The following is a 9,632-nucleotide window of genomic DNA, read 5'->3' on the forward strand; positions in this document are numbered from 1 at the left end:
GGGGGGCAGGGAAGGAAAAAATTCCCCTCAGAATATAAACTATAACAGCCAGCATCCTATGAACTGTCAACCCTGTGGCTCTAGGACTCAGTCTGCTGTCAGCACTTGCACTGCACTGATAGGGGTTGGTGTCACTATACAGTATCTATATTATCACTATATGGAGATGATTAATGAAGAGCATAAGGTGGGATTCAGCAGCAGATATGTCATTTCCCCCAAAATGAGCATTTCTGTTGCAAGGGGTCTTCTAATTTCTTACTTTTGTGTTGAAACTCTGATGCAAATATACTATTTGCCTGTTATTTATACACCTTAATCTACCTTGATTAAAATATAATTTTAGCAGAATATTTTACAGGTCTAAATTATGCTTCTGTTCAAACCAATCAACAGCAATGGGCTCTTGGTCCACACAAGTATTCCCTGATACAAGGGCAGCTGAACCAGGCAACTAACTGATAGGGCACAATTTGGTTATCTTCCACTTTGCAGATTAATACCTAGAGCTAATGAAGAGTGTTGACACTTCAGCATAAAGCCACAGAGAGGATATATACCATATCTCCTATTTCAGCAGAAAGAGAGCCCTGAAAAGATGTCCCAAGGGTGGACAGAAGTTTGCTGTCTGCTCTGACTGGATGTGTCTGAGCAGTTCTCGACACATAGCACTGCAGAGACAGCCTGTGATGAGCTCTCAGGGTGGTCATGCCCCACTGGGTGAGGCCTCTGTGCTATTTAAGGCTCCTCCTGTTTAGCAGCCAGTTTTGTATACAAGCCAGGCTAGCAATGTTTATCATAATAATCATAGCTTGTGCAAGGTTATATTCTGCTTAGCTTCTGTTAGCTTTGTATTTAATGTTTGTGCCAAATAAACTTTGGTACTTTTGAAATAGCTGAAATTGCTGACTTACATAAGAGCGTATTCATTGTCATACATCCCTGCCAATAAATAACTATCCTGCTGACCTCAAAGGAGATGAACATAGCAACAGGAACATTGTTTCCAGTAACACTGGCTGGAAATTTTCCAGGTGAATTTTTTTCCTTCATAAAATACTGATCTGATAAAATAAAAAAGACAATAGAGAAATTACTTGGTCACTGGTCATACTTTTCAATGGAAAACTAGTGATGCCTTTTGCATGATGGGCCTTTATAATTTATGTTGGGTTATATCTTTACCTAAAAGTTAAAAAATAAAGAAGTCAGACCAAAATGTCTTAGCCTAAACAAAATAAGGCATAGGGACCATTTCCAAATAAAATATTTCATTTAAAAACAGTCTTAGCATTTCCAAAATTAAATACCCGAAGAACTTAATTTTTTAGTAAATGCCAGCCTTATGAGTTTTGATGTTGAGCAAGTACAATAGGTAGGACTAAGATGTTGAATGTTTTTCTGGTGAAGAAGTTTTGCTTCTGGATTGATTCCAGTCCACATAATGCAACAAAGTGGTGGAACAAATAAATACCCACAAAGATTTTACAAAGATGATTAGGGCTTTCCCAGATCTAGAGGAAGTTGAGGGCAGTGGGTCATGGGTAAAAATGGCTACTTAATATGGCTTGTTTCACTATGTAGATGACACACAGATCAATGGGAAAATTTCTTTCTTTTCCTATAAAAAGGAATTATTGAGGAACATAATGCCCCTCAGTCCTGGTTAGAACGGCTGGGACCAATTCATCCCTGGATGGGTGTAACCCAAAACTGTGTATTCTATAGCCTCCATGCCATTTCCCAAAAACTGCTGTCAGTAGAGGCCTGCAAGGTGGGAAGATGTTCCTGTACCCTTTTATGGAATTCCCCGCTCTGATACCCTTATATGGAATTCCCCGCTCTGATACCCTAAGAATTACAGGGTAAAATGAAGCTGCCATCTCCCTGGATGGAACACTAGATGGTGCAATGACTATTGCATTTTTGTTATCTTCTGTCCTTTGCCCCAAAATGATTCCTTATACAACAATAAGCACCTTCTACGGGGGATGGAACAGAGGATGGAGTGGAGATGCCGCAGCCTCCATCCATAGAAATTCCTGCAGGAAGGGGAACACGGTGATACTTTGTAGTTTATAAGACTGTATAGCACCTGTCAACCAAGGGAGATAGATGATGTTCTGCTGTTGAGTCAACAGTTATGTCAAAATCCCTCTCCTCAGATGCCAAGATACGACCACCCCCATTAAGCATGTGAAGCAAAGCAAGAGAATTTTACATCAATCAGAGATAAAAGTACTTATGACTAAAGTCACTCAAGCTCCACCTAAACCTAAAGAGATAGTATAAAAGTAAGTTGGGAATAGGGGGAAAATTGAGGAAGACTCCACCAAAACTGACAGGATAGTCGACAGGCTGAACTTGTCTTTCCCCCTGTATTGGGTCTGGCTGAGATGGAGTTCATTTCCCCGTAGCAGCTCTCACAGTGCTGTGCTTTGCATTGGTAGCTAGAAAGGTGTTGATAACACACCAGTGCTTTGGCCACTGCTGGGCAGTGCTGGCCACAGCATCAGCACTGTAATATCTCTCCCTTCAGTCAAGGGCAAGATCCTGGGAGGGGACACAACTAAGCCAGCTGACCCAGACTGGCCAAAGGGATATTCCATACCATATGATGTCAGCTCAGATAGAAAACCTGAGGAAAGGAGGAGGAAGGGGGGGGGGCATTTGTTGTTTATGTCTGCCTGCTGAGAAGCCATTGTGTTTTGAAAGCCCTGCTTCCTGGGAAGTAGCTGAACATCACTTGCTAATGGGAAGTAGAGAGTAAACCTTGCTATTTTCCACTTTGCTTGCATGCGCACAATCTTTTTCTTTAGTAAACTGCCTTATCTCAACCTACAAGTCATTTTCCATCTTATTCTCTCTCCCCTGTCTGGCTGAGAAAGGGAGTGATAGAGCAGCTTGGTGGGCACCTGGCATCCAGCCAAGGTAAACCCACTGCACACACCCCCCCCATAGGGATGCCTATTGGGTAAGAGACATATTCTATGCTCGTTAAATGCTGTTATTGATATTAGAGCTTGTGCTTGCTTTATAGTATAGTAGATTTCTGTAAGCATGTTTTTGCAGTCACCAACGACCCACGAACCTTATTAACCCGTCACAATTTGTATCAGTAAAGAGTGTTATTCCCTAAACTGTTAGAGCCAGTCCTTTACAGGTGCTAGCAGTTGCCAGCAGTGAGTGACACATTGGGAAGACTCGCTGAGGGGTCTCCACACTGTTGTCTTAGTCCCCCCCAAAAGGGCAGCTGAATCACCCTTAGATCTTGTGAATCTGTTTGGTAAAGAGCCCCCTTACGGGATGTTAACAGACTGGTCAGACATAAAGGTTTCATCTTCCCTGGAGCACTGACAGACAAAAAAATCACTGAGGGTCGAGAAAATCTCCCCACACTTAGGGCCAGGTAAACCCTCCCCTTTCAAGTGACACAACAGCTATACCAATCATTAAAAATATAAAACCAATAAACAATGACATTCCTATTTTTGCTAACCATGCTCCCCACCTTGTGAGTTCCAGACATACTAAAATGGATCGTAACCAAGAGCTTGGGGTCCATCCATTAAACCAGTCTTTCAGTTGTATTGCTTGGAAGAGTTCTTCGGTCTGGTCAGAGATCTCCTTCATCTTCTATTGTGCTTCTTCCATAGAGGTGGTGGCCTTGTAAATGGTGATACAACATTTTCCTTCAGTCAAATTTAACATTCCACATACACCATATTCTTTTAACAATAATTTATCTAAAGCCATTTTTGATACCTGTTCTACCTGTGTATTTAATTCCCTAAAAGCATAGTGAGTCCAATTATTTAAGGCATGTACAGACCAAGTGATGTTTTCCAGGATAAATTGGTGTCTCTTAAGGGTAACATATAGGGTAAATATATTTTCTAATGTTACCTTAAAGATCTCAGAGCAGAAAAAACTTCAGACCAATTTAGTATAGAGATAAGATATAGAGCAGTCCTTTAATGAAGGCCTTCAGGCTCAAGGGAGCACAGAATGGCACGCCCATGTGTCCAGGGGTTCCACAATTTATGGTATTGTCCATCCAATCCCAGAATTTTCCACCCCCCAGGTCGTCCCCAGTTGTGCCTCTGGCACGCCCCTCTGGAAATCGAGTCTGGGGTCCTAAGACCCCTTCTTCCTCATCTTCCTCTTCTTCATGGCACATACTGTCTTTTGGAGCTCCTCCAAGGTTAAGGACTTGAAGGTTTCTCTGTCTATGGTGGTATCTTGTTGTAGAGGCCTGGGGTGCAAATGTTCTTAAACAGAATGAAGGCCTGCCTTGAAAGGAGTCTAAACAAGCTAAAGAATTTAGAAAATTCGATATGAATTGGGGTAACAGGATTGAGTAAGTGCAAACTACAATTCTAAAGTGTGACAGACTACAGCTACTTCTAAAATCTACAAAAAGCTAAAAATCCTAAAAATTCTAAGGCATCGCTTACATTAGAGACACCTTTATTCCCCACATATAGTAGTCAGGTGCTTGGACTCCATGCACAGCCCACTCAGGCTGAGCTTGGGGTCTATTACTTTCCCTGCACTTCCTATTACATGGTGAGGAAAAGTTAAAAACTTGAATTCTGGACTTTTGGTCAGGACCATGGGTGATGGGAATACTGCAGGACAGTGCTGTTTCTGAATTTTTATAAGATCCATGGCATCAGGCATTTCGGTTTTGATAACCATAGTTGGGATAATCTCAACAGGTACACATGTCCCAAATAAAAGTTTGCAGCTCCTAGAGGTACCAGGTTTCTATGGGTTTACCTGCTCCTGTGGTGCAGTTTATTATATGGGAACAGTTCAAAAGGGGGGTCTTTATTTTGGATAACATTTCTACGACTCCTTATTTTCCAGCACAGTGACTCTCCATTAGGTAGTTTCACCAGCTGATCCTTACAATCTGATTTCTCCATTTCCCATTCTATTACTTCCCCTGTGTGGGCCTTGGAGGCCTCTTGTAAGGGAGGTGGGGAGTTGAGGATTTGTTTTAGTGACCAGGCCCACTCATAATTTCTTTGGCTAATTTGGCGTGGGATTCCTGGGTTATTGGGGATTTGTATACACCATCCTGCATCCCAGGGTATATTGTATTCATGCTCAAAAAAATTACCCTTGGCTGGAGGATCCTGCCATGGTACCAATGTACAGGGAATGGCAGTAGCATTTCATAATGTACTGTCTAACAATCAGTGTTTGGTTCCATAAGAGGTTCCAGGAAGGGTTGCGTGGGATCAGGTAAAAGGCTTTCTTGTATTCTATCCATGTCCCCTTTGCAGTCCTTGCTTGTCCCTTCTTTTGATTTAGGAAGGGGGACTTTACATCTTTCCATTTTTCTTTTGTTTTGTTAAGATTGTTTAGTTCACTTGTTAATGTTTCTGAAAAATTCAGCCAAAATCATCATAAATTAAAAGCCTTCTGAGGCAGAACTGGGAAGGTTGATACATATCCCTTGATTTGCATGATTCCAAATATGCGTAAATCCTTGTACCATCTCCCAGGATAAATTTGGTTGAGTTTTAATTTTTGTTTTATTAAATTCTTTGCTTCACTGCTGTTACTTTCCTTATTTTTTTCAGGGGGGTTTCCTCTGGTTAGTACAGTAGTAATTAAAGGTGAAGCATTGTTATTCAATTGCTTGTCAAGATAAAAGAATTAGAAAGGAAGTGAAAGACCACCCTGTCACTGCAAAAAAATGCATATGTTAGATTGTGGTTGTTAGGTTTAAGATATTTGATAATGCAGCTGTTAGTAGGGCCAAGTGGATTGGGTTTCTGTGGCCATGTTTTGGTAACGGGGGGGGAGCTACAGGGGTGGATTCTGTGAGAAGCTGCTAGAAGCTTCGCCCATGTCTGGTAGAGCCAATGCCAGCTAGCTCTAGGATGAACCCACCACTGGCCAGGGATGAGCCAATCAGGAATGATAGTAACGCCTCTGTGATAACATACTTAAGAAGGGAAAAAAAAGTTGTTGGGCAGAGGAACATTGAAGCCAGAGAAGAGCAGAGGGAGAACATGTGAACAACAATGTAGACACCAAGGTCAGTGGAGAAGGAGGGGGAGGAGGTACTCTAGGAGCCAGAGCTGAGGTTCCCCTGCAGCCCATGGTGAAGACCATGGTGAAGCAGGCTGTCCCCCTGCAGTCCACAGAGGACCATCAGGGTGGAGCCCACAGTGGATGCCTGAAGGAGGCTGTGACCCCGTGGGAGGCCCATGCTGGAGCAAGGTCCTAGCAGGGACCTGCTGACCCATGGAGAGAGGAGCTCACACTGGAGCAGGTTTTCCTGGTAGGACTTGTGGCCTGTGAGTAACCCACTCTGGAGCAGCTTGTTCCTGAAGGACTGCACACCATGGAGAAGTGACCCATGTGGCAACAGTTTGTGAAGAACTGTTGCCTGTGGGATGGACTCACACCAGAGAGGTTTGTGAAGGACTGTCTCCTGTGAGAGGGACCCCATGGGAAGCACAGGAAGGACTCCTCTTGTTGAGCAGCAGCAGAAACAACTGACCGTAACCTCCATTCCCTGTCTAACTGCACCTCTGGGGGGGGAGGATGTAGAACTTGGAAAGAAGAAGGGGTGGGGGGAAGGTGTTTTTAAGATTATTTTACTTCTCCCTTTTCTGCTCTGATCCTGTTAGTAATAAATTTAATTAATATCCCCACTTTGAGTCTGTTTTGCCCGTGATGGTGATCAGTAAGTGACCTCTCCCAGCTCTTATCTCAACTCATGAATCCTTCATTGTATTTTCTCTCCTCTGTCCAGTTGCAGAGGGTGAGAGAGCAGCTTTAGTGGGTACCTGGCATCCAGCCAGGGTCAAGCCACTACACCAAGTTAACTATAGCTTTAGAAATTTCACTTTGTATTTGTAAATATATATTATACTAACCCAGTATACACCTTGTCTTTTTCAGAACAATATATTTGCTCACTATCTCCCAACTCCTCCACCAAACAGAAAAGATCTGAGTCACAAGACTGTATTTCTGAGAATGTTATTTCTGTGAATGTTACAGGCTTTACACCGTGCAATTCTTCCCACAAGATCCTCTCCTTTTTCTGTGCATTCCAAAACTCTGTTTGAAACTTTCTAACACTATGCGCATCAAGCAGCCTCTGTGGTTGCATTTTTTTTTAATTTCTTTTTTCTTTTAACTGAAAGTATAATTTTTTCACCGAATCTTGTACAGATAGTATTATTTCATTTTCAGATTTCTGAGTAGCCACTCCTTCATTATTCAAATTTTCTCATGCCACTTCCACCCCAGGGGTAGAAGGGCAACTAAGAAATTTTCTAAGGAAGGACAACAAAATATTTTCTTTACATTAACCTCCCAGGACAACCATCTTCCCTGAAAGTTCTCACACAACCCCTCAGAGGAAGCTGCATCAAAGTTCCCAAGATTTCCTACAGAAAGAAAATTACACAAACCACAGAGGGAACTATACAACTTAATATACAACCTAACATACAACCTTCTCACAGGAAGGCATGGAAAGTTTTCCAAAAGCTCCTATAGAAGGAACTACACAACCCACAGAGGGAATTACACAACTTAATACACAACCTCCACCCTTTGGAGGTGTGGAATAACTTCCAAAGGCTCCTAAGAGAGGCTCCACTCCTCCTGTGCGGCTTCAAGAGTCACGCCAGAGATGCTATATGCAACAGTTTTTCCTTTGCCCATTTTTAATTTCTTTTCATAGAATCGTAATTTGGTTTGCCGCTGCTTGTGGCTCGTGACAATTTTTCTGGACTCATGCTGAACCAAGGGGAAAAGGGGTTGCATTATAGCTACTTACATTCCTTTTAAATCACTCATTAACCCACCTAAGGTTAATGTCTTTCTCCTGTTAATCCTCAGAGGGTCGGCTTGACTCTCTACCAGAGAACCTATTCAACAGGTCTGGTGTGCCCAGGTCATACTGAGAGAAGAAAATTATCACCATAATTTCATAACTAGGGAACAGTCACCACTTGACTTGCTCTCCATAAAAATATCCTTCAGCAACTTGCTGAGAGTCAATGTCTTTTTCCCACCACCCCCAGGGAGTCAGTTAGACTTGTTTCAGAAAAATAAAAACCTTGCAACAGCTTTGAACCACCACATACAAGGCATCCCACTTCCGACACCAATAAAAAATGTTACGCTCCACTCTGCAAGGCAGAAGTAACTTTTGTTTTTCTGCTAATAAATCCCTTGGGGTGAATTAAAGTAAATCAGTACTAGGTGATCAGTGTTTATATATACATAGATATATGGTTTATTTTAGAACAATTTGGTTGCAAAGGAAAGCAGGTATGTAGCCATTTTGGTTGTTATTATCTATAGTAATATGGCAATATAAAAACATAAAAATATCACCCAAGAAAATGTGTAAGGGAAAAGAGAGAAAGAAAGAATAAAAGTTTATAGTTACCACCCAGAGGTCTATGACAGACTTGGTTGTTGTCACTATTGTCACTGTTGCTTGGTCCACTGGGGAGTGGTGGGGGAAAGAAGCCCCTGAAACGTTAAGTCCAATGGGTTTATATACCCTGAGAAACCCTCCTGGTGCCTCCCCTGTGTGTGTGTGGGGTGCTGGTTTTGCACAGTTATGCTGGTTTTGCAGACTCATTTAAACTGGGGGGGGTGCTTTCAAGGCATCCCTGATAAAAGTGAGGCCTTCTCCAGGGTAGTGGTGGGTGTGCGCACAGAGGGCCGGCTTTGACATGGCCTGACTCATAGGAGTTAAGCATCACACACACAGAGACTCACCCCTGGGCCTCCACAAATCTAACAGTTTGTGGGCTATGACCTCCTCCCTTCAGCCTTTATCTTCAATCTCCTGGCAGGAGGTTTCTTTGGACAGGTTGTTACAGTAGCAATGTTTTAAGGCAATTAAAAAATCCAGTTCCTCAGAGATGTCCTCGGATCTTTTTCAGGTAAAGCTGACATAAGAATAAAAGAAGTCATAAATTGCTTTCGAGGATGTCAACCTTTTTTTATTTCATGTATTATTCCATATACCCTGTTTTATTTATAGTACTAGCAAAGCTATTTTGTTTTCCTTTTTCCTTCACCTTGAAGATAAAGGCTCTGAAATTTTTTAAAAGTCACTTGAAACCTCACTAAAAGATGTTGCCTGAACATGGCATACTTCATCTGTTCCTATTTGTGCCATCTGTTGTGATATGGTCAGTTATATGGCATTAATTTCCTGCCACTACAGGTATCTTGAAGGACTGATGGAACATTGATGTTTATTAGAATGCTTCAGACTACAGATATACTAAAAGGTTTTTGCTGATATATTTTTACCAAAGATGTAGAACAATCCAAGCTTTGAACCACAGACCTTCTTCATCAAAAATATCCCTTTGATTATTTTCACAATCAGGTGTTGCATTTTTAATGTCCTTGCTCATACCTCAGACTGATCCCTACCTCAGTTTGATTCAAAAAGGTCAGTTTAATAACTTGTTAAAAAAATACAGTACCAAAGTCTTTTATGGAATAAGTAATGTCAAACCTGGGTTACCACAGGCATTACGCTTGGATTACTTAAGACGGTTTGTTGCATCTTTTTTTTTCTTTCTTTTTTTCCGGGGATTTGGTTCTATAAAAATGGTGATTAT

Source organism: Neopelma chrysocephalum, unplaced genomic scaffold, assembly GCF_003984885.1.
Source record: "Neopelma chrysocephalum unplaced genomic scaffold, ASM398488v2 Primary Assembly neopelma1_96860, whole genome shotgun sequence".
Taxonomy (NCBI): Eukaryota; Metazoa; Chordata; class Aves; order Passeriformes; family Pipridae; genus Neopelma; species Neopelma chrysocephalum.